This window comes from Alligator sinensis, unplaced genomic scaffold, assembly GCF_000455745.1.
Source record: "Alligator sinensis unplaced genomic scaffold, ASM45574v1 scaffold458_1, whole genome shotgun sequence".
Classification (NCBI taxonomy): domain Eukaryota; kingdom Metazoa; phylum Chordata; order Crocodylia; family Alligatoridae; genus Alligator; species Alligator sinensis.
In genome coordinates this window covers 3,321,830-3,346,588 of record NW_005841944.1, presented here as the reverse complement: position 1 = coordinate 3,346,588, position 24,759 = coordinate 3,321,830, and positions in this window count along the sequence as shown.

Genomic DNA, 24,759 nt, shown 5'->3' with positions numbered 1-24,759 from the left:
GAGAGGCCTGAGATCAGGCAAAAAGTTATCCGTGCTGCCACAGTATCTACTCACTTGCCTTTACGCCGTGAAAATAATTTGCATATGGGCAGACCCAGACACAGGCATTGGCGAACCAGGTGGCTGCCCAGGGCCTGGCCAGAAAGGGGGCCTGGAAATGAAAAAAATAATTTACAATTGCAAAAAAAATGTTTTAATATTGAACATATATGGGACTGGCAATTTTATCAATTGAGAACGAACTATTTAAAGACATCAATACCACAGATCTGATAAAGACTTTTGCAACAAAAATATGCCACAGAGTGGAATTTATATAAACATTTTATGATAAAAACATATGATTTGAACATTTGATTTTCTTTTTTACATTACATCTTCTATTCATTGTCTATTGAAATTTATAAAAATAGTAATTTTTTTCTGTTGTTCGATTATTATTATCTTTATCTCTGGTGAAGGAGGGCCCGATACTAGAAGTTCACCCAGGGCTGCCAGGAGTCTAGGTATGGCACTGCATATGGGGAAGATAAAGAGTCCTTGCTCTCCTGTCAGACAGTACTTGTACATGGAGGAGTGAGCCGGTAGTATTCAGCAAGTCTGCTTGTACATTAAAAGCTGTGGTGGTGTTATAAATTATTTGAATGTGTGCAAAGTCCCTGACCTTTAAGATTGTGATGATTGCCTATAGATTCTTTTCATGTTTTAGTTTTAGGCTTTAGTAACTGATATCGTGGCCTCTTGTTCCAGATTTATTTGTCTTGGCTCTTTGTATGCTACCCATGGGAAAATGATGTGAATGCTGTGTTTTTAAATGTGTCTTAGCTTAGTAAGAAAAGTCGAGTAGATCTTGTTGTTTCTAGATGTCAAAACATTCTCTTTTGACCTGACCATTCTATAGAAGAAGTTTGTTGAAAGTGTGACTGACTGACATGATGACTGATTGGCTGATAACAGTGGCTGACAGTGATTGATTGAGTGCAAAATTATCTGCTCTCATTACTCCTGAAATTGAATTCAGATTGGTTCTATCATAGTGTTACCATGGAGACAGTAACCTGCTGTAGCAGGTGGTTGTAGCTGGTTGGTGCACGGTGATCAATAGCCACTTCCTGTGTTGGTCCAGGGGCATTATTAAAAAGCACAATAAGGTGGAAGATATACTTGTTTTTAAGATAATTCTTGTTTTCCTTGGTGCAAAACATAGAGTTTGTCCAAGTTCCATTTTTAACTAAAAGTTCTATAGAATTTAATAGAGTTGAAATGAAAAAAAAATGCAATGGAAACTTAAGAGGCTTTAATAGAAAATTATATCCTTTGTAGTAGTGTTGGGTTAAGTTGTAGCTGTGATGGTCCAGAAAAACTGTGAGAGGCAATGATTTTTGAGAGTGATATCTTTTATAGGACCAACTGTATAGTTTGTAAGGACAGAGATGATCTTTCAGAACTGAGGAAGTATACAGTGGTATCTAAAAGCCCATGTCTGCCCTTCCAAATTATTTCCTTTTTATACATTTTATTAAAATACATAGGTTGCTTAAAAAGCAGCATGGATATAATTTCCTAATCAATACTGTAGTACTATTCCATAAGTAACTGTGATGTACTAGGTATTAGTATCTCAGTTAATTTATACTTGAACTATAAGAATGCTTATTTGTTGATTATACAAAATAGTCACGGTTAGCATAGTCTTGGAACACTATGCATTTTATCTGTTTTAATATTCTACCAGGATTTCAAAGCATTTGAAATTATTAATTGATATTCCTAATAACAATTTCTCTAGGTTACAGAAGATAATTATACCAATGCCACAGCTACGTAAAACAAGGCTTAGAAAAGGTTGTGTAAGTGTCTACAGTAGACTTCCACTCTAGCAAGGTGATATGTATTACCTAAACAATCTTCCTTCCAGTATTCCCCTGAAGAAGGAATAAAATGGTAAGTGAGTTTACAAGCCAGTAGGGATCTTAATAGACAATTTCAAGGCAGTAAAGATGTTACTGAGTGTCTTCTATTCACAAAATCCACTGCTCAACTAAGGTAAAAAAAATGCATGTGTGTGTTTATTCAGAGCACTATTCATTTGAATAAAATAAAAGCTTTTGAATAAAAAACCTTCAGCACCTCATTCATGGTCCCTGTAGATTGCACAGTACAGTGATACATCAATGAGTTCACCCTCAGAGACCAAGGAATTTAAATCCATTCTAGAACTATGATCATCTGTTTGATCCTTTGCATTATCTCACTAGTTTTAATTTTTTTTTGTTAAAAACTTTACCTTTTGTTGAGTCATACAGTTTGCTCAAAGCTCCCAATGTAATGTGTTAATGCATTTCTTTTTAGGAAGCCAATATTGCAGTACACTGTAGACAGCTGTAGAACAGATTATGGGAGCACAAGAGAGACTTCAAAAAGGTCTATACACTGATGACAGCTGGATGGACAAATAAACTATTTAAAGTACAATCTTATGTCAATCTGTGAAATTCACTGATAGATTGAACACATTCTGGCAAGTGTAAAGGTTAACTTCTTCATGTTCTGACTTTTGCTTCCTGGTTTTGGGGATGTGATAAAAAGTTGAAATGCAAACATATCATGCACAATTTCTAGTATTGCATAGTGCTGATCGATAGCACTGTCTGTAGTTACAGCTTTATAGTTGTATGTTTTTGACCTACTGTTGTTCTCTGTCAAGTACACCCCTTAGGTGTCAAGTCTTACATCCTGCCCCTCACACAAGGTGGAACCATAGAATCATGTGCTCTCAGGTTGGCATCTGAGCTATAGTCTCAACCCTCTCTTCTCAACTGTATTGACAAAATAAGCCAAACTTGTTCTGGCATCTGTGAAGGTCTGGGGACTTGAAAACAGCAAAGGGGTTAAAGCAACTGAATAATAAGCAACAGCTACATTCATTTTTTCCCTCCTAATGCTTAATTTTTCTTTACAGGATTCCCTGCATTTGTGCCATTGTCTTTGTTGGCTTGTGAGAACCTGATTATCATTACTGCAGTTTTCTGCTTCTCTGACTGGCTTGCTTGCTCTCTCTCTCTCTCTCAGATTGCCCGATGGTAGTGTTTCTTAGCTCACCCACACCCAAAGATCCTGTCAGAGCTGGCCTTAGGGAAAATGGTACTCTGGGGAAACTTGTATTTTTGCACCCCACCTCCCCTGCCCAGCACCCATTCCCTGGCACTCCCCACCCCAAACCAGCAATGCTGCTGCTGGAAAAGGCAGGCAGGCAGGAGTGCAGGATGCAGTGCGGTGGGGAGGAGTGGCATGGTACTGCCACCTTCACTGCCAAACCCAGCTCCTCCTGAGCAGTGGCTGCAGGGCTGGACTGGGCACCACTCCTGCTGCCTGGGGCAGGCAGAGAGTGCTGTTGTGAGTGTGGGCTGCTCAGATATGTGGGTGCATGTGGTGCCTCCCTGACCATGGCACCTTGAGTGGTCACCCACCCCTAAGGCTAACTCTGGACCCTATAAAGGTTTAAAGTGTTCTCTTGGATTAAAGTAAAATTGCTGTACTCAAATGTTGGGGCTAGTCAGTCACCTCTTACCAGCTGCAAAGCTCATTACTGTGTTTCAGATGCTCCTTATCTAGGCCACTGTTTTAGCTTTCCTGCTTGATTCCTTTATCAGCCTCATTTGATTTAACTCTACAGCAAATCTTAGCATAGCTCTTTGGATGTCAATCGTATTTCACTCTTTTGCACTAGCTGACGACTTGGCTCTGAGGCAGTTTGCATTCACTTTTTAATAGACTGGCCCAAATCAAAATGTCATGTTGAATAATCCTCAACCTTGTGTTAGAGTTGAGGCTTAGAAGCTGGACCTGAATTCACATATTATGAATGTGAATTTTATAAATGCTGTGGCCAAGCTAAAACTGCAGGTCAAAACACCTCCAATATTCGTGTGTTCAGAGAACAAAACTGTATGTTTTTGCTTAGGCCTATCTTTCTCTCTTTGGTGGGGAGGGAGGGTAAGCAACAAGGGATTTTGAAATCCTTAATAGCCCATCTGACCTTTCCACCTGTAGCTTTCTGTTCCTGTTGTAGCAGTATCTCAATCTAAAAACAGCTAGTGTTTGACACACATTTTCTTTCTTCCTTGTTTTTTTTAAATCTGTCTTTTAAGTGCTTGTGGTGGCAGCGTGCAGACAACTGGCAAGCTATCTGAAACAGAAAATGACATACTGTATTTTGTCACAAGAAGTATGTTCAATCTGCCATTTGTTTCTTTGTAGCATTTTGATTAAGAATTGCAGTTAAGTTATTTGAAAAGTGGAAATCCTCTCTTTCCTCTCTCTCCAAAAAATGAAATGCAAAACAATGTCAAAATATTTGCCTAATCTCACAGAATTATAAATTTATAACTATGCTGACAGACCACAACAGTGGTCATTAAATGAGATGCAGATGCAATAAGTATGCAAGCAAACTTTCTATGATAGTCTGAGGTAGAAAAAAATTAGTTAACAGTGCTCAGTAAGCATCAAAGAATTAAAATCCTTCTACACAGGTATACCCAATAAATAACTGGTATACATTATTAACATCTATTCTTTGAACACCGACTTCAAATCTGGATGTGGGTTTCTGGATTATCATTGTTTCAATTTTGCCAGGAAATGAAAACTTCAGAAAACAATTTTCTAAGGCTTGACTTGATTTTTAACCCCCTTTTCCCGCCTTGCTTCCTCCAACTAGGGCTAGGGACAGGCATTCAAAAAGCCTGAGCCTGAATTGATTCAATCTTTGCAGGTTAGTCTAACCTGGCTAGGCTGAATCGGTCTGTAACCGGACAGACATTCTCTCTGGACTGAGGAAATTCAGGCACATGCCTGCAGTGGCTGAGGCTAGAAGCCGGGAGGCACTAGAGCAGCCCTCCCTTCCCTTCTCCAGGGAGCTGAGCTGAAGGGAGCATGGCCAAGCCCCGGCAGGACTCTCTCATTAGGGATGTCTGCCTGCACAGTCCCAAGCTTTTCCCCACTGTCTGCTCAAGGGATGGGAGTGTTGCCAGACCCCAGCCCCTTGCTAGCACTCGAAGGCAATGGGGAGGTGGGGTGCAGTGCATGCATCTGTTGATGATAAGGAGCTTTTCAATGTCCCTCTGTGCTTCTTTATATCATCTGCAGCAAACTGACAGGCGAGCAAGGCACCAGGGGGCTGATAACAGTGTTTATCACCTCATCAGCAAAACAATAGCCTCTCTCCATTAGTTCAAACTCTTCTTAAACAGCTTACCAGCTGACCTGTTGATTAGCTCCAAAAAGCCCTAAGTGGTGGTCACTGTTCTGCCTGGCTGTCCCAGTGAAATTGGAGACACACGCACACACACACCTCTCAGCATTAGCTAGCACACCATATGCCTAGGGTCCGTGGGGCTGGGATCCGTGCTGTGGGAGATGGGAGGGATGGAGAGAGTGGGGGTTCCTGCTTAAGCAGTGAGGTGGGGTAGGGCAGGAGGAAGCCAGGCAGACCCTGCTGTGCCTGCAGTCTCTTCTGAGCTCCAGCCAGGGAGCAAAAGGGAGGGGCCAGCCCTGCTGTGGAGCAGAGAGCCTCACAAAGCCCAGAGAGCATCCCAGGATGCTGGGAGAGTCTGGTTTATCTTAAACCAGGAAGGGGTCTGGGACAGACATTGCATAAACCGGTTTGAGCCAAATCAGTTAAGTCTTAAGATTTATCTCAAACTGGTTTCAGCCATTTTCAAACTGGTTTATGTGCACTGAACATCTGTTCTGTTACAGGTTTAAACCAGTTTCTGATCACTTAAACCAATTTATGTGTAATGTATGTCCCTAGCCCTGGAGGGCATGTCTGAGTTCCCATTGTAGACAACGCTATAGTAGGTGGTGATTTTATAAATGGTGTTTTGTCTTGACTACAAAGGCAGGAGGTCCTTTGAGAAAAGTAATATTTATTGTTATTCCAGGGTTTGTAAAATGTAGATCATATTAGATGCTTCTATAGTGTATTCTATGCATTCAAGAATGCCAGTGTGTGAAAGGAAGGGCCAGAAGCATCTTTTATGTATTTGGGTCTGGGTGTTGATGCTTTAGATAAGTTTTTACTAGCTTAACTATTCATGAAGTGTTAGACTGTTGATTATAGGAGATTTGTGGGGATTCTCTTCTAGTTTCTGCAATGTTACAAATATTGTATATTTTGCCAGCAACGCCATTAACAATTCCCTTCTTCCTTGATACGGAGTATACTGACTTACAGCATATACCTGAAGCAGTGTCCTTTTTTGTACCTCTCCCATGGCACAAAAAGGACATTGCTCTAAGGTAAAGTCAAGTCTTTCAAAGCAGTCAGTCAGAAATGACTTTCTTCCTGCAGCTCAGTATTAATGCAGAAATGTTTCTTTCTATGACTGCTAAACACAGCCAAATCCGATCCAGTACAAAAATCTAAACCTCTAGAAGGAATATTTACACATTTGAGAGAGATGCAAAACTGTTCATTATTAGGTTAAATTTGAGAATTTATTCACACATGAACAGCTACAGCGTATGTAGACAAAACTCCACATACAGTGCATAGCCATGGGTGGATCTAAGATTTAACAAACAGGGGCACAAGTGATGCCATTGGTGCCTCAGAGGTGGCTGGAGCCCTTCTCTCCCTCCATGTGCAGGTCAGCCCTGTGCCATTCATCTGGTCGACAGGACCAAGAGATTGAACACCACTGTTAGAGTGTTCTTGCATTTTGGATGTTATTCATGTAATTGCAGTTGAGGGCTCAAAGTGATGACTTGGGAGAGTCATTTGGTCAACAATAGCTTGCAAACTCAAAGAGCTGGATTCAACAACCCAGGAGGCCCCTGTTAGTCATATGTGCTTGGAGGATACCATTTTGACTGTGTCTCTGATAGAGCAAGCATGGTCTGTTGTGAGAATACCATTCACTGAGACTGGGAACCTTGGTACTTTTCAAACTGCTTTCATCCTTTTTCATGAAAAATGGTTGAGCTGGATTTTGGTTCAGGTGAAACAACCCAGACTTTAGTAACTGTCTTGATCTTTTAGGTCTGCAAAACAGTGGCAAGGTGAGATGGGTCTACACACAGTATTTTGTGTCCCTTTTTATTTAAAATCCCATCACCTTTCATAGATTCATAGATGTTAGGGTCGGAAGGGACCTCAATAGATCATCGAGTCCGACCCCCAGCATAAGCAGGAAAGAGGGCTGGGTCTGGATGACCCCAGCTAGATACTCATCTAACCTTGAGCTTCTCACATGCACAAATTTATCATAACATAGCTGTGAGGTAGGGGGCTATAACTTTATTCCTGTTATTGAAGGTAGGGATCTGAGGAAGAAGACAACTAAGAATTTATTTTTAAACTTAAATGCGTAATGGTAGACACCAAAATAAGTGTGCTGACCTTTACCCTTAGCTGTTGTTGATTTTGGGGGAGGTGGGGGTTCGGTACAGAGCACCTCTAAATGTCAAGCCACTTAACACAAACTCTATAATGTTGGAGTAAATGATTTGTTCAGGGTCAAAGAAGAATCGCAACAGAGCTGAGAAGAAAACCTTCTATGTTGCCAAACCCAGTGCTTTAACCACAAAACTTGCATTTCCTGACTGGGCCCAAGTCAATGATAAATACTGCTAACAGAAGATGGGAAAAATACTGTTAGGACCATCAACATTTATTTGACTCAGACTGCAATTTCTCTATACCAGTTCACCCAGCTAGCAAAGAAACTGTAGCAAAGCAAAATGACTTGTGTTAATTTTTTTAATCAGTAAAAATTAAGCTGAGGGCCAAATGGAAGACTTTAGTTCTACTAGAATAAAATCTCTAATTAGCTGGGGGCTAAATAACTAATGCCAACTGGGAATTTTTAATTTGTCATTGGGTTTAATGTACAAAGCTCCTAAATATTCTGTCACATTTAGCAACTTGAAATAGAAGGAACCCTTTGAAACTGTATCTGAAAGGCTAAAAACCACAGAAACAGTGCTAAAAATTCTCAATTAGTTATTGCTAAATATTAGAACTTTTGATAAAATTACTGTGTTTTTCAGCCAATATGGAATAATGCTATAACTTTTTAGTATAAGAATACATACATTTATTATATATCTATATGTGCATACATACATTAAATATGTATATATGTATAGATACATTAAATGGTAAATGTCTTCATTCTTACAAGCCTGACATACAGTACTGCATGCACACATTCAATACTGATGTCAAAGTGAAGTTTTAAAAGTTTAATAAATATCAGATACCATATAAATATTGAAATTCAAATTATTGCAATTGCTTGGTTGAGATAAGTATCTAAACAGCAAACATAATACAACATATGTCTAGGTGAATGTAAAATGCTGTAAGTCTAACTATTGGTTTAGTAATCTATATAGCAAGTAGCCTGAATCTGTAGCTGTATGATTCAGGAGGGAAAAGCAAAAGTGGACAATTTTAACAATGATAGATGTGTTGCTAGGGAGTAAAATTAAATGGTTGATAATAATTCTGGTAGCTTACAAAGAATGATGTTATTTACAAAAGCTCCATTTTGCATGTAATCTGATGTCTTTTCCCATGAGCGTGGTCATAATTCATATTCTACTTTAATGTGCTTAGAAAATGTATTTCTTTCTGTATATGTATTATTTTTAGGATGTTATGTTTCCTTGGTGCATACACAATGAGCCTGAAATCCTGTAGGAATGTGTTTAATTTGAAAGTTTTATCCTCTGGGCCTGGTTAATTCAAATACAAGGCTGAGAACGTTGTTGCGGTGCCTGGAAGAATGCAGGGATGGCAAATTATGTGCACAAAGGCAACTAAGAGCCAAAGTTACTGTGATATATGTAGTGGAAAGTGCCTATTTTTTAAGATCTTTCTTGCATCTACTGTACACATTTATATCTTTTATTAATTCTTGAGCCTATAAACTGAACTGTTATCAACATTCCTGTTGCTTTACAGTCTGTAGTGACCCCTTTGAGTTATAGCAGCCCACTTGACAAACATTATTTTTTCAGTGTCATGGTACATGCAATAGTTGAGTGATCTAATACTTGTTGATACAGAGTCCACGCAGCATTTTAATTGTTTGGGTTTTTTTAATAGAAAAAGTACTCGTTCCTCCCCCCCCCCTCCTCAAAAAAAAGGTTTTTAAAGACTGAAAAATTCACCTGCTAAATACGTGCTACTCTTCCGTCATTTCTCGGAGCTGTAAACTATGTTTGCCTCTGTAGAGCTGCTAGAGCCAAGAAATTCCAGCTTGCAGTCTGGTGGAAAGAACTGCTGGATCAAAAGGCAGAGAAGGGGAACGGTCTTTGCACTGTGAAGTGGGTGGGGCTTTCACCAAGGAGAGAAATGAAAAGCATTTTTTATAATACCCTGCTCAGCATATGCAGGATGTTATGTCTGGCTTGGACTGAGCTGACGTGGTAACTAGAATCTCTCTCATGATGCTGGAGAAATTGATATGAGAGATAAAACAGAGCAAGCAAGAGGGGGGAACACAATTAAAGTAAATTTTGATAGTATAGTACATGATTTCATAACCTTTGGCCAGGGAGAGAGGAGACACTGGGCTCATCTACATGAGACATTTATTGTGGAGCTGCCTAATTAGCCCTGCAGTAAAGTCTCGTTGCCTACACATGCAGTTGTATTAGGCCGCAGAAAACTAAATACCTCCGCCATAGGTTATTACTTGTAAATACAAGTACTGTCCTGCAGCAACGTTCTTTAGTGAGCAGCAATGCACGCATAGATGGTGACAGGGCTGGCTGGGGCACAAGGGTGCTTCAGTGCGGGGGCTGCCTGCTGGCTAGCCCACACTGTAGCATCCTCGTGCCTCAGCCAGCCCCTCTGCAGCACATTGAGCCAGGTCAGAGCACTGACCTGGGCTGACAGGCTGACCCCCTGGACCTCCTGCCAGCTGGGGCTGCTCTGACCTGGCTCAACATGGCGTGGTCCTGGGAGTACATGAAGACTCTGCGCCTGGGAGCTGTAAACTTTGGTGTGATGTGTGTCAGAGTTTATTCATTCGCATTAATTTCATATGTAAAACATTCCCACTGAGTGCTAACTTCCTGAAAAGCATAAATGCCAGTTGAATACCCAGGTTATAATGGATATGTGTCACAATTCAGAGAAAGTAGTATCTGAGGCCAGCTCTAGGGATGGAAAGGGAAGGTCCTCTGGGGCAATTCATCCAGGTTACATTTTCCCTTTACAAGTGCTAAAACTGAGACTGGGAACTTTGGTTCCCCTCCCTTGAGACAAAGGAAGTGACCAGGCATTGCTTTTCAGTTGCCTGGGATATTCAGGCGATCTTTGGCTCAAGTGAGTGCCCTGATGGCCAGTTTTGTATTCTTCAAAGACTTTCTCTTATCTTTCACTCAATTATTTTAAAGGGATTTAAATAGGGAAAACCTTTGCTGGATGGCTCCCATATATTCTTTATATCTGAGTGTGATGGACTATGTGTTGTATTGTGTTATTTTTCTCTTAACTGTATTCACATTGTTGGTAAAAGACTGTATGCTGTACTGCATGGATTATACTGGGTCATCCCGAGAGGTGGTGAAGTCCCTCTCAAGAGTGGAACTGGACACGAGCTCCTTGAATCAGGCCCACAGAGTGAGGCACCAGAAGGCTAGGGTTTCAGAGTGAGAAGAGCTCAGACTCCTCCCTTGCTCTAGAAGCAGAGCCTGGGCTGGCTTCTAGGGGTACTCCCAGAGATGAGACAAGGCCACAGTGGGCCCAAGCAGGCACTGCCCTGGAGGGCACTCTGTGCCAGCTGAATTCATCAGGGTCACAAAGTCTTATGCTGGAATCTATAAACTTCCTTCTTAAGTGAATTATGTTTTTAGCCCTCCTAGTCACAGAGATAACGTACTATCTGAACATAGCATAAACCTACGGTGTGTCATCCGCTGGTTATGCTGACAGCCTGAAACTATATCTGAATGATGTGCATTGTCCCATTATTATTTAAAATCAGTTGATAACACTGATAATTACAGATGGGAATTGCCCCTCTCACTTCCATGTGGGGGACATACTTTTTCCATGCACTGGCTAACCTCCCATTTACCTGCCTATGCAGAGCAGCTCTTTCTTTTGAAAAGATAATTCTTTTTTTGTGTCTCTACTCTCTTTTCATTATAAACCCCACTTGTCCAGCATATTTTAATGAAATTAAATGACATGTCTCTATTTCTAGCTTTCTGATGTGGTTAAGTACTAAAGTATGGCTTTCTTTCATCATTTTAAACCCTAAAAATGGAAAAAATAAAATAGCTTTGCTGTTATCACATCTTGGAGAAATAAAGAAAGAAAACAATCATTTTCTGTACTTTTGCGTGCCTCAGCATGGAGAAGTCAGAGGAGAAAGAATTAGATTTTTTGCCCCCTAAAATATTATTCTGGGATTTCTAGCTTCAATTTGTTTTGCTGAGACTTTGGAGTCAAGTTTTATATAAAAGTTTTTGATGTGGGAGCTAATTAGGCCCTGCACATCTTAATACTTTCTGCTGCATCTGCATTAAAGATAGCATTGCATATATTTGCATACAATTTACATTAAAAAGTTAGCCATGCTGTTTGCAATAATCATTTTAACTGAAGACCATTGACAGCCAATATTGTGAATAAGCATACAAAATATACATGTACATACAATGCATGTCGTGTTCTTACAGAAATCTTTAGAAATTCAGATTTTTTTAGCATTGTAAATTTGTTGGATGTTTCATGACAACCATTGTCACTAATCTAACAAACCAATGAGTAAGAACAGCTTAAAGGCTTAAAGCTTCTACCACAAACTGGGATCTAAATGAAACAAACCCAAGTCAAAAAAGTTTGGATGCACAATTAAACATTCCCCAATTTGGAGGTTATTCAGTCCTCTTTAAGCATGCAGGATGGTTGTGATCTTCCAGTCTGGATTTAAATTTAAGAGATTATTTTTATGGGGGTTTGATTCCAGTCACACTCTCAGACTTGATACTAATTTTAAACCAGTTTATCCATACAAATATGTGGTTTTATCAATTTATTTTCTGAAAGTGATGCTGGTAAATGGAAAAACCCAAGCGATTCTGAATGTTTTTTGGAAATACATTTTGGTTGAGCAATTTCTTTCCATTTCAAATAAGGACAAAAAATCTACAAGTGGTTGCTAGCCAGAGAAAGAAAAAACAAGATGATTGACCTAAAAGGGTAGAGAACCTTTGTCTTTATGGGCTTATGCCAAGCCACACTGTCCAAGGGTCAATCTCAAAGTCTATCTGAAGAGCACCCAGGCAGAAGCAAAATTCTGTAGGTATTTTTTTCCTTAAGGGATCAACCTTTTTCTTTCTATGATTATGATGATGTCAAAACCTTTTCAGACTCATTAAAAAAGCACAAAAACTGCTTAGACTCAGCTAATGATTAGGCTTGTAAAGCTCACAAGGCGACAGGTTCTTTTTAGATATACTTCAGATCTGATTCTGTCAGAGGTTGGAACTAGCCACTTTCATACTCTCCATAAACTCAGCCCAACAGAGTGAAATGTTAATTCACACTCCTGCTGTTAAGTAATAGGAAAAATTAAGAATACCAAATATAGTTTTCTGTGGTTTCCCTCTGCTCTGCTAATGAATAACAAGATGTCTCTGGATTTACCTACGGTCTGCTTTTGATTTGTTCCAGGTATAGATGGCAGAAATAGACAGTACCGAGGCCTTGGAAGTTTGCCATCTGCACCATTAAACTTAGTTTGAGTGGGAGTATTTCCACAGAACTTGAATGGGAGCTGAATCAAGCCATATAAGCATATGTGCTTCTGAGTGGCTGGAGGATCAAAACGGGTTCTCTTTCCCCAGGCTAGTCTAAGCTATGTGAAAAGGCAGCCTAAAATGTCTAACAACTTAAGTGAGAGGCATGGATTTCTTATAGTGATATCTTTTATTGTACCAACTATATTGTATGTAACTCCACAATAACTACATACAGCTAACTCTGTGCCAGTTATTCAGTTGGTGCAATAAAGCTTTTCTAACTCTATTCCAACTATGTGGTTGATTCAATAAAAGACATCACCCTAAGAAATCCTTGCCTATCACATAGTTCCTGGACCATCATGACTACTACACCACTCTATCACTACCATAACAACTTAAGCTCATGTCATAGACTTCATTAAGGCTACCCATATGTTTAAAATTAGGCACATGTGGAAGTACCTACCTGAACTAGTGTCAAAAGCTGCCACTGGGCTTTCTGGATGCTTCTGAGCCTCATGCCCTCTCTCACAAGCAAATTTAGGAATTTGCAAAAGGAGTTGTGGGAGATGCCACCAGTATCCCTTTCCTCCCCAACCCCAAGGGCAGAGTGGTACCTTAAAGACCACTGCCACTGCTGTCTTTAGCTCACCTGGGGGCAAGGGAAGTCCCAGGAATGCTCCTGCCCTGCTCTAGCTGTGGGCTGTGAGGAGCGACTTATAGACGTTAGGGCTGGAAGGGACCTTGTGAGATCATTGGGTATAGTCCCTTGCCCAAGGGGCAGGAAGTCAGCTGGGGTAAGATCAGCCCAGCAAGATAAGCATCCTAACGTTTCTTAAAGGTATCCAGAGTAGGTGCTTGCACCACTTCTGGGGGGAGTCTATTCCACACTTTGGAGACTTGGACAGTAAAGGCGTTTTTCCTTATGTCCAGTCTAAAACGGTCTTCCAACAGTTTGTGACTGTTAGACCTTGTTGTCTTCCCTTGGGGTGCCCTGAACAGATGTTTTCCCAGTTCCTGATGCACCCCCTTTAGGTACTTATAGGCTGCCACCAAGTCACCCCTGAGCCTTTACTTCTCCAGGCTGAAGAGTCCCATGCCTCTCAGCCTCTTTTCATAGGGCCTGTTCTCTTGACCTCTAATCATGCGCATGGCTCTCCTCTGGACTCCCAAGCTTTTTAAAGTGTGGAGACCCAAATTGGATGCAGTATACCAGCTGCAGCTTTACCAAGGCCAAACAAAGTGGGAGGATGACTTCTTGGGTCTTGCTTGAGATTAATCAGTAGATGCAAGCCAGAGTTTTATTTGCTTTGCTGGCTGTGGTATTGCACTGGACTTCATGGGGTGCCAGGTCCCTGCTCCCTCCCACTCCACTGTTTCCCCTGTTGGCCCAAGGAATCCAGCTGGTTGGAGCAGCTTTGTGGAGGGCCAGGCAGGGCTGGGGATTGTAGTGTCAGTGAGCAATCTACAACCCACTTCAAGGTGTTCCTGCTCGCTGCCCACCCCTTGGTGTGTCATGCAGTCTAGGAGCAGGTGCTGGAAGGGGGCAGGGGATTTGCTCATTGACACTGTCATCCCTTGCCCAACCCTCTGCACAGCTGTTTCCCACAGCTGGAGCCCTTAGGCTAGCATGGGAAAGGTGGTAAAGGGGGAAGGAGCCAGGACCTAACACTGTGTGTGTCGTTGCCTACAGTCCCCCAGCTAGAACACAGTAGGAGCAGTCCTCGGGTTTTCCCTACCCCATGTCAGCTGGGGATACCAGAGGGGGGGGGGGGGGGGTGTCACCCTTCCTCACCTGCTCCCTATTTGGTCCCCTTCGGTGTCACATTCCAGCCCAGTGCTCAAGTTTCATCTCAGACATAGCAGAGGACCCAGGCATGCAGGGAATCACCAGCAGGTTACCTCCAATGTGGAAGGTGGGATGCAACCCCTCCACTGCACTTCACAGCTCAACACCTGTCCTCCCTAGGTTCTGAGGCTACCTTTCTCTTAAAGGGAGAAAACGTATGAAATACGAGTTTCAAACGCACTGGGCATGTGTACATGTGACATGAATACACCACAATAAACTCTGGCACATATTGTGCTGGGGTTTATTGCTTCTGAACACGATGTTTACATGTGTCCCCAGGTCTGCAGCACATTGAGCTGGGTTGGAGCAGTTCCAGCTTGCAGGGGGCCCAGGAGGTTAGCCTGGCAGCCTAAGGCTGCTCCAGTCCGGCTCAACACTCTGAGGAGGGGCTGGCAGGGCACAAGAATTCTTCAGTGTGGGGCTAGCCAGCAGATCTTTGTTGTGTCATTTATTACCACTGGGAACAGTCCAGCTCCATCCTCTTTGGAACCACCCTTCAGGTAGTTAAAGCTGCTATCAAATCCGACCTCAGTCTTCTCTTCTGCTAGCTAAATAAACCCAGTTCTCACCTCTCCTAAAAAGTCTTGTGCCCTAGACCCCAAACCATTTTTGTTACTCTCTGCTGGATTGTCTCCAACTTGTCCACATCCTTTCTAGTGAAGGACCCAAAACTGGAAACACTACTCCAAATGGGGCCTCACCAGTGCAGAATAGAGTGGAATAATTACTTTCCTCAATCTGCTGGCAACACTCCTACTAATGCAGCCCAGTATGCTGTTAGCCTTCTTGACAACAATGGCACAAGGTTGGCTCATATCCACTTATTGTCCACCATAACCCCCAGGTCCTTTTTTGCAGAGCTCCCACTTAGCAGGTCAGTCCCCAGGCTGTAGCCGTGCATGGGATTCCACTGTCCTAAGTGCAGGACTTTGCACTTGTCTTTGGGCCAAAAGAAATCTCATGAAGTTCAACAATCCTCCAATTTATCTAGGTCACTCTGAATCTTAGCCCTACCCTCCAGTGTATCTGTTATACCCCCCAGCTTGGTGTGATCCATGAACTCCCTGAGGGTGCAATCCATCCCATCTTCCAGATCATTAATGAAGATATTGAACAAAACTGACACCAGGACCAACCCCTGAGGTACTCCACTTGACACTGGCTGCCAGGTAGACATTGAGCCATTGATTACTACCCGTTAAGCTTGACAATCCAGCCCACTTTCTATCCACCTTCCAGTCCATTTGTTCAACCCATACTTCCTCAGCTTGATTGCAAGAATGCTGTGGGAAACCATATCAGAAGCCTTGCTAAAGTCAAGGCATAACACATCCACAGAACCCGTTATCTCATCATAGAAGGCAGTCAGGCTGGTCAGGCATGATTTGCTCTTGGTGAATCCATGCTGACTGTTCTTAATCACCGTCTCCTCCTTCATCTTTAGAAATGGATTCTTTGAGGACCAGCTCCATGATTTTTCTGTGGACTGAGGTGAAGCTGAATGATCTGTGGTTCCCTGGATCTTCCTTCTTTTCTTTCATAAAGATGGTCATTATACTTACCCTTTTCCAATCATCCAAGACCTCCCCCGATCACCATGTCTTGTCTAAATACAGAGTCAAAAAGCCCAAGGCTGAATCGGTTCAGTCTTTGCAGGTTAGTCTAAACTGTACAGATTAAATTGAAACAGAAGTGAATGGACATTTACCTTTGATACAGGAAATGCAGTCACATGCCTGCAGTGGCTCAGGCCAGAAGCCAGGGAGTGCTAGAGCACAGCTCTTTGGCTATTTATTTACTTACTCTTCCTACTGCCCCTGAGGTCTCTAGTAATTGCAAATCATAATTACAGCAGCAGGACTCTGCAGCATTGCTCATCGCTTCGTCTTCCTGCTTCCAGGTGCCTCTGGGATTTGTAGTCCACAGTTGCAGCCAGCAGTAAGTTTGAACAGGGGAAGGCGTGTTTAACCCTATCCCTGGCCCCAGACCCCAGCCAAGGTTTGCCAGGGGCAGCAGTTCCTCCAGTAGACTGAGCTGCATCCCCAGCTGGACTTACCCCTCCCCACCCTGTTGTCAGCCACCCCTCACTGCTCCAGCTAGGGAGCAGAGGGGTGGGGCCAGCCTTGTTCTCTGGAGCAGAAAGCACAGGGCTGGAAAGCTTGCTGGGATGCTGGGGGACTGTGATTTCACTTAAACCAGGAAGGGCTATGGGACAGAAGTTTCATAAACAGGTTTGACCCAAATCAGGTAAGTCTGATACTAAATTCACCCAGGTTTATCTTAAACCAGTTTCAGCCATTTTGAAACTGGTTTATGTGCACTGAACTTCTGTTCTGTTACAGGTTTAAACCAGTTTCTGATCACTTAAGCTGGTTTATGTGTAACTTCTATCCCTACCCCATGAGTTTTCAAAGATAATGACCAGCAGCTCTGCAGTCGCATCAGCCAACTCCCTCAACACCCTTGGGTATATTGCATCCAGCCCCACGGTCTTGTACACATCTAGCTTTTCTAAATAGTCCCTAACCTGTTCTTTCACCACTGAGGGCTGCTCACCTTCTCCCCAAACTGTGCTGCCTGGTGCAGTAGTGTGGGAGCTTGCCTTGCCTGGGAAGACTGAGGTAAAAAAGGCATTGAGCACTTCAGCCTTTTTCTCATCATCTGTCACTGGGTTGCCTTCTCCATTCAGTAAGGGACCCACACTTTCCCTGACCTTCCTCTTGTTGCTAACATACCTGTAGAAGCCCTTCTTGTTACCCTTCATGTCCCTCGCTAGCTGCAACTCCAATTGCACTTGGGCATGCAGGGATGAAGTCAGGAAGGCCAAAGCAATATTCTTATACTCCCCAGTTGTTTTTCCAGGCTTCCACTTCTTTTAAGCTTCCTTTTTGTGTTTGAGCTCACCAGAGTTTTCTGCTAAGCCAAGCTGGTTGCTTGCCACATTAGCTGTTTTTACTGCATGTGTCAGGATTGCTTAGTTTGCTTTGAAATATGAAATAAAAGTATATATGCCAATATAGTTTATGTCAATATGACTGTACCCACACTTCATGTGGGTTTTGCCATATTAATTAGACAAGACCTTAATTTAATCTTTGTAAAATGTTTCAACTTTTAGGTTAATAATAATTAAAGTATTAAAATACTATTATGTTTTATGGATGTTTTATAAGTGAATAAATTGAGTTACAGAGGGGATAAGTGGGTATCACTGAGAATGTTTGTCCAAAATCATGCTTATTATATAAAGGAATGTCCTTTTGGGAGGAATTCTTTTAGACAAAAGAGGTGTTACAAAATTCCTTTTCTTTCTAAGTTTATTGTTAAGCCACATTTAAAAAAACTGCAAAAATGGCAGAACAGAAATAGAAAAATAAATTCTGTCTATTACAAATAGGGAGTTCTGAGATGGATTCAAATCTCTCCTTTTTTCCAAAAACATCTGCTAATTATTAGGGCTTAAAAACATTCTGAAAGATTCCCATTAGTAAAACATGAATTTTTCATGCTCTATTTTCTGCATTTTTCTGGTACATTTCAGTTTTTCAGCATTTAAGACAAGTGCAGGATCTATAATATACCCTCCAGCTTGTTAAGCCCCGACACAATAAACTATAAGCAACACATTAATTACCCTCCTCAAGAGAATGAGTAACTCTATCTGTAAATACTGAAGCAGGAGTATCTCAAGAGAGAGCCATTCATGTTGGGGACAATTCTAAGGAAAGTATCACTGCATGAATTCTGGATGAGAGAGTTTGGCTATTTATTTATCATCAATAAACATATATCTTTTTTCCTTGTTTGCATTCATGAGTCATGGAAACCTTAATCAGAGACGGTTTTCTTTTCTGAATCATCTTATGTTTGGAATAGTACTGGGAGACTGAATGAGAGCTGGCAGTCCTTTCAAAATTCATCCTTAGATGGCACAGATATTTGTGTAGTGTAGTAGATGCTTTGCCTTATGCTAGGGGTCAGACGCCTGGACAGCTTTGTGCAGCAAAGCTCAGTCTGTTCCTGGACCCTCTGGGCTGCGTTGTCTGTACTAAGCTGATGCCCCGTGTCAGCAGCTGTAGACCCGAGCCACCTCAAGCGGCTCCCAGGGTCTCTCACCCTCCATGCAGCGGCTCCTGCACTGAGCTCCCAGCCTCGCTCTGGGTGTTGAGGACCTGAGCCACCCCAGGGGCTCCAAAGGTCCTGCTCCATGCACCGGCCTGTGCACAGTGTGTCTGGCCGCACACCAGAGGTTGCAGACCTGAGCCATTTCACGCAGCTCCCAGGGTCTGGACACCGTGCGCTGTGTTGTGCACCAAGAACTTAACTGCTGGAGCCGTCCCACGCTCCCCACTGATAGCAGTAGCCCAGGAAGAGCCCTTGAAGACTTCTTCGCCCTGCTGAGCAGCTCTCCTCAGCTCTTCTAAACCCTGCTATTCTCTGTCCTCGACATCTCCCTCGTGCTCCTTTTATACGCTCCAGGGCTCCGCCCATGAAGTCTTCTGGACCTGACAGTTTCCAGTCTTCAATCAGGTCTGGGAGAGCTCTTTTCCCCCTCCCCTCAGGAACGGGGCATGATGTTATTTCACTTGCTGCCTCGTGATTGGTGGATGGGCTCCACCAATCAAAGCAGCAGGATCTCAAGCCTGGGATTCAACCCAAGCTCTGAAAGGTAAGCTTGCTACATAAGGAAAGTTGCAATGAAAATGAAAGTTCAGACTCTGATGGTTTTTGGTATCCAGTGGTAAATTCTCCAAATTGGAAAAATACATGGGGACCACAAAATAATAGCAAAAATATTTCTTTCTTTGAAAGCTTTCAGGTCTAAACATGCTTCTTCAGGCTGAGGAGAATTCAAAGATTGTAGAAGTTCTCCTAGGTTTGCACAGGGGAGGTAGAGGATGGAAGTTTATTCTCCCACTCCTCAGTCCTTTTGTGAGAAAGTTACTCTGTGACGTACATATTAGGCAGGCTTTTTCCCTGGAGGTGTTCAATGTCAGGTCAGGGAGGTGAACATTTCTTCTGTCTTGGTTAGCAATGAAGTTTACATTTCCAAATGGCTAAACACAATATCTTCTGTGTTTCAGGGATACATGTTATGGCCATGTTGGTTTAAGAAAGAGAGATAAACAAAGCTTTGTCTCCATTTCTTAAACCAACATGGCTGTAACATACATCCCTGGGGCCCACAAAACTTTTATGTAAAATTCCCACTCCATATCAAGACAAGTCAAAGATTTTATTTATTTACTGTGGGAAGTGTGCAGTTGTGATGCAGAGGGACGAAGACATGCCATAGTAATAAGTATTCAAGTGGTCAGGGCATTGACCTACTATAAAGGGGACCCAAATTTAAAGTCTTGCCCTGACTGTCTCAGACAAGCAATGTAAACCTAGATCTACCATATTCCAGGTGAGTGCCCTCCTTGTCAGGCCTGTGAATGCTTGGTAGTGGATGCTTCTCAATATTTGCTAAAGGATCTCTCTCACCAAGTCACTAGGGCAATTGCCAGGAAAATGGGAGACTAAAGGCTCATGTCTTTGGTCTAGTTTGGGCAGAACAGGGGCATAAACCTGTTTCCCACATTCCAGTTAAGTGCCCTGATAACTGGATACTCACTTTGGGGGAGGTCTGTCTTGTTTAGAACCAGAAATGTCCATTCAGTATCTCTTCCTGTGAAAAGTTTAAATTTCAGGGAATCATCATTTTCCAACAAAATGTGTTTTGTTAGAAAATACTCAAGTAGCTCTATCTATGCATAAAGACAGATGTTTTTCTTTTGGTAGATAAAATTTTGCTGTGAATGACTGGCTGTGTATAGTAATTTTTCAAGTGTAAAACAGCTCTTTATGCCCATAAAATACTGTTCAATCTACAGGCTAATTATAAGAGTGAGTTTTGTGTATAGTTGCCGCTAAACCCTATTTGGCATTCAATGGCAAAGCCATAAATGCACATTTTTGTTGTAGCAAATATTTTTTTCAAAGCCCAGAAGCATAGTGATTTAAATAGGAGGTAGGTATCTGAACTGTAAAGAGACTAAGCCCCTTATCAAGAAGAGTTGACCTTCTTATACGTTGTAAACAGTATATCTGCCTTCATAAAACTGATTCTCCCAGTACTTACTTGTGTTGCAGGACTGATACTCCTTTGTATATATAGGGTGAGGATTTCAAAAGTGCTTCTATTTGGGTACCTTAATCAATGGCCAGATTTGACAAAGAAGTCACCATGTTGTGTGCTTGGCTTTTAAGAAAGTGTGGCCATATGTGCCCCAGTAGGTTTCTGGGCACTATTGAAAATGTGGCTCTTATTTAGGTGCATAGATGGGAACTAAGTTTTCTTGGGGTTTTGTTTTTTTTTTGTATAGCCTGGCCCCAGTTGTAACTGCTGAGCTTGTGAGAGTTTGTCTGATAAGATATTCACAAATATGTAGCATGGTCCTTTAATATGGGCTGATGTATGCTTAGAATCAGCTAAAGGATTAAATGCACAATACGCAGACTGCAATTCTTACTGCATGCTGAACTCAAGTTACTCAGCTGGGAAAGATGGGTATGGATGGAGCTGCAGGAGTGGGTTTGATGAGCCCTAGTCTAAGGAAGTGCATACAGTACAACTTTAATGGAAAGTTAAAGAATTCTCAAAAGCGCTTTGCTGTTAAATTCGTGCTCTGAAGTGATAAAAGCAGCTTAAGCGTGGAATTGTGTAGAATACTTTCCAGCCCGCACATTATAAGTCAAGCAGTATATTTTATAAGACAATTAGAAAGCACTCTATTTGTTATCTTTTTAGTCTCTTTCTGCTCTAAACTGTGATGTGCTTAGTTCCTTTTTAAGTTCAGTTTAAACAGCAAATTCTTCTAAGATTTAAGAGCAAAAGGAAATGGCTTGTAGAATTAGATTTGGGAAATGAGATACTGTAGTTTTTTTTTCATTTATTGGTCACTAAGGGAGTCTCAGAATACTTTTTACTTTTCTGTACAATGTAGTTGCATACAATTGGGATCATGGTTTAATTTCTTTTGGAGATAAATGCAGCCTTTGTATCTTTTTGTTTATCTGCATGGCTTTATTTTGAAGCCTACCTCAGTGTGTGCAAATAATGTATAGGATCATGGCCCAACATAGCTGTTGCTTTCTTGGTATTTCAGCAACCTTGCAAAATAAGAACTGGCAAAAGGCTATTGGCAGGATTTCAGTAGTATGCCTTGGTTCTGTGGAGGAGGGCACAGTCTACATTAGCTTGACTCAAAATAAATTTGAGTTCTCTTTCTTAAAAAGAAATTAACTCTGCAGAGTGACTCTTTTTTCAATGGCATTTTTCCTACTTTAAGATCAGGTGGTGCCAAATTCATCCCTGGGAGAATCTCTGTGAAAGCAGTGGGGTTCAAACAGATGTGCATATATCTATAGCCGATACAGGTTTGTCACAGTAGTTAGTCTTGTTGAGTTTAGGTAAAAATGTAGGCTTTACTTAATCACAAGAACAGTCTTCCTGGATTTAATTCCCTCTTTTCCATCATCCAAAAAGATCAAAAAACTTCTATAGATGTTGCCCAAGTACTGTGGCATAAGGTTTTCAACTAGGGGCAGATCCCGGAGTGGGTGCACTGGTACACTTGCATCCCCCTTTCATTCCTGGTTCACCCAAAGCTTAAAACCAACTGCCTGGCGGTGGCAGCAGCATTTCTGGTCAGGCAGTTTTAAGGGAAGTCACTTGACTCCAGGGCTCATTCTAGGTGCAGGCAGAAGTGACAATTTTTGCCTGATTTGGCCACAAAAAGCAGTTTATAACTGTGACCAAAAACAAGTATATGGCTGTAAACAGCTTTAAAATAGCCAATTGGGTGAAAATCTGACCCCTCATTGTAACTTCTTTATCTCATACCTCATGCAAAATGTAGCATCTTTATGTTGTGCTTGCCAAGCTCCCAGCCTGTCACTGTTTTCAGAATGGGAGGAATATATCCAATTCATGCACCCCACCCTTCAGCACCAGCTGAGGAGCCCCAAGAATGAGCTCCCTCCACTGCCTTTCCCCTCTCCCATTCTGCAAACAGCGCACACTGGCAGAAAGCCCTGCCCATTGCTACAGGAATCTGGCTGCAGGCTCCCAGCCACAGCTGGATTCCCCTCTCCCCTGGAACCAACATTGAACTTCTGTTTGGTCCAGGGTAACATAACTTAGAATGCTTTGCAAAACTTGTTCTGAGTTACAGCTCTTCATTCTGCGGGTGTTAACAACCCTTTTTTTTTTTTTTTTTTTTAAATGGTCTTGATGTTCCACCATCAAACTATCCTTTGTTCCGCAGTTCTGCTATCTGTTAGCTGCTCCTGGTAACGAAGCGCCTATTTCACAGCCCTATTGATTTAACTCATTCCAATGGAGTTAAGTTTGTTTTTGCTTCCATTTTATATTGAATAATACAGCTTTACTTCCCTAGTGCATCAGTAATGCTTCTAGTTTATTTTTAACTTCTGTTTTATATGTGATAATGTACCTCATCATCTGCCCTTTTCAAGATTCTAAATCCACCTATATTTTCAACAGATTCATTTACAGATTTTTTGAGGTGTCACGGCGCAGGGTCCTATGGGATGACTGTGATCTCCCCAAGGCCCCCTTACCGTGCCAAGTTGGCCCAAAGGGCACCCTCGATTCTCACCCGCCACATCTTTGCTGGAAAATATATGATAGGGAGGCTGCCTTTACATCATCTTGGACATGGTTTTTGCTGTACTCTGACCCCGTGGGCTCCTGAACCCCTTTGTGGGTCCCGTTCTACAATGGGTGTTTCAGGGCACTCTAGCCTTATAGGCTATGTGTGGCTCCAACCACTCCTTTACCACGCCCCAAGCTTCACAGATGAAACCAACGTTGTTCGGTCTGGGCCTTGTTATAATTTGGCCTCCTTGCCCTCCCTGGCGCTTAGGCTCTCCATGGCCCAGTCTCGCTCTGTGCCCTCCCTGGCACTCGGGGTCGGTGCACCCCCTAATGCTGCGCCCTCTCTGGTGCCGGGGTCAGTGCACCCTGCTGTGGGTCCCCTATGAGGCCTTCTCCTTCCACTAATAGCCTCACCCAAGCCACTGTTCTTAGACAGTAAAGAAAACACAAGCCCCTGGGCTATAACATAAATTCAAGCCGCCCAGCTAAAACATCATTCAAGCCACCCCAGGGGTGCTCCATCCCTCACCAGTATCAGAGGCTGTACCTACAATCAGGTCTCTTCCCTTCGCTTGCTCTGGGAGAGTTCCTTCCCCCTTGGTTGCTAGCAGGGAACTGCCATTTTGGCCTCAGCCCGGGGGTTTATATGTGAGCCGGCCCTGCCCCTTCCGGTCAGCTGACCACTGGCAGGTGTGGGCCACTAGCTCCCTCTGGTTGCCCAGGTAACCAGCAGCTGGGGCTCCTCACTCACTGCTAGGGCTCTTTCCCAGCAGTTTCCCCTCTTTAAAGGAGCAGGGCACCTAAATGCGACACAAGGGTTTCAAAAATGCATCAGAATTTTAAAAAATACATAGCCAAGGAGCATAGAGTGCATGGGAGATGGTTTTACAAGTCTCAGGGGGAACGTTGTACATGTTACTGGTTTTGGGAGCTGTACCAGACAGTTTCCTAGCTCTGCCAGTTGTGCAGGCCGGGAGCGGTCTGAGGCCTTCGGGGGCGGGCAGCGGGCTGTGGCAGCCCTGGCACGCGGGTCGGGGAATGCAGGCCGTCGGACTAGAATTAGGCACGGATGCGTAACGGTTGATTAAAGATTATTTTACTTACACTGTAGATGGTCGCGGTGCAGGCAGGACAAACGTCCCAACCATACAGCTAGAGTTTCTTTAGGTTGGATCCTTGATTCTCTACACAACTCCTGTAGTTCGGTTCTGGTGCGAGCGTAATAAGTAGTAGCAACTCGGTTAGTTGTTGTTACAGGCTGAACTGCTGCTGAGGGAGTCACTGCTGCTGTTATTGCTTCAGGCAGGAGGGGCGGATACACTCCTCCACTTGATTCTCTCTTCCGTCGGCCAGAAGGCGGGGTCGCCGGAAGCAACGCTGCGTTGGTGGGCGGGGTTGCCGGAAGCGACGCTGCGTTGGTGGGCGGGGTCGCCGGGAGCGACGCTGCGGCGGGGGGGGGGGGCAC